The following is a 1,878-nucleotide window of genomic DNA, read 5'->3' on the forward strand; positions in this document are numbered from 1 at the left end:
TGGTGTAACCACCTGAGTGTACACAACGTATACGTGTGCAATTTGTATGCTTACAGAAGAAGACTAGACATGTATGGGCACACATGTGCTACAGTCCTACAAGAGAGAACAGGCACATGGGCTCTTGCCAAATGCTGCAAACAAAGTCTCATGTGCTTGACTCACCCTGCAAGCGACTCTATATCGGGCCGGTTGCCACAATTAATCCATCCGGATTATGCTTGCATACTGCGTTTCAGGATAGGCAGGACGTTCATCGAGTTGGCCAATAGGGGCTGAAATCAACTAGCATTTCCTGAATGAGGACACCTCGAAGGACATGCTGATATATGACACAACCTGATGGTTTTCGTGTTCATGATCCACTTCCAGCTAATAAGTAGTGCAAGTTGGCAGTAGCATCCATCTTATGGCACCTCAAGCAACTCAGAGCTCGACTCAGTTATCAGTTCTTTGTGATGATGGTCCGCGAAAAGCATTCAGTGCATTGGTTATCATACAATATCTGAGTCATGGGCCTGTCCTCTTACTAGCGATACGTTCGTGGAGCGCAGTAGCTAGTATCACTAGTGTCTCGTATGTGCGATTCAGCATACATTCTCGAGCTCGTTCGAATGACATACTAACGTCTCGAACCTTGCAGTCGGCTAAGTACTGCGTTCATCGCCAGCGGTCTCCTATAGAAAGCGTATGTTGAAGCCGGTCTGCAGCAGCTGCGCTTTAACGAAGAACATCTACTCAGATGATAGCGATAGCATCGCTACAGGATTGTTATGGGTCTCGACTGCTGTCCTAGGTCACTGTCGACATATATGATCAAATGTACTCAACGATCTATACTGATGATAGACGGCGCCGCGCGACAGATTTCTCCATGCTACACATGGTGTCCTTCATCTCATACTAGAAGGAATGTGCATACCTAAAGCACACTATGGCGAGACACTATTCGATCGCGCCCAAGATCTCATCCGCGACTATATGGACCGTCTAGTACTAACGATCTGTACGATCGGCATCATGTCTGCCATGCTGTGTACTCTTATTGATGTGCTCATTTGCTTGACTGCACTTGTAGTAGATATCAATCGGAATCCAGGTGAGCGTCACTGGATGCTGTCAGAATATGTCTTAAGTACTTGAAGAGGACTAGCATATGTTACTATGTACTGTTACATGCTCAGGCGGAGCAGATCTGCTACACGTGTAAGCGAGAGACATGATGCTCAGCCATTAATCTCGCCAAATCGCCCATAAGAGTCTTTGAGTTTATGGCGATCAGCCCGGTCAATCACTAAAGAGCTTTCAATATCATGGTATGTCTCCAATACTGCGGATGCACAGTGATGTCAGTCGAGAGTCCTACCGCTCAGCAAAGCTCACCTGATAGTCGTATTAGACTCACTACACCGGAGGCTGATTATAATTGCATTGTGCAAGATGGGCGGCCAATAGCATTCGATTAAGGCAAGTTCGTCCTTGAAACTTGGATGTGGTTTCTACTACTTTTTTTGGTTTTTTTTTTGTTGTTTGGTTTTTTTTTTTTGTTGCGTCCTATTAGACATGTCTAGGGTGTGTGACAACATAATGGAGGCAGCTGTGCCACTAATCTAGTGAGTAACTCCCGGTACTCCATCAGATAGTCCGTGCAGGCACATACCTCGACGAGATCCAAACTCCTCGATCAGAGCGGTAATTATGTCTATACGAGGCTCATACCGACGTGCAGATTAGTCAAAGTGCGGCGACCTCGATAACACAGTCCTAGCTGCAATCCATCATATACTATTTAGCACGAACACTATTCTGTTGTACTTCATGTCCATGAACAGTAGCATGCAACAGTGCATCTATGACAAATCGCTTCAGTAGTTGTAT

This window comes from Pistacia vera, unplaced genomic scaffold (assembly GCF_008641045.1).
Source record: "Pistacia vera cultivar Batoury unplaced genomic scaffold, PisVer_v2 Contig37, whole genome shotgun sequence".
NCBI lineage: Eukaryota > Viridiplantae > Streptophyta > Magnoliopsida > Sapindales > Anacardiaceae > Pistacia > Pistacia vera.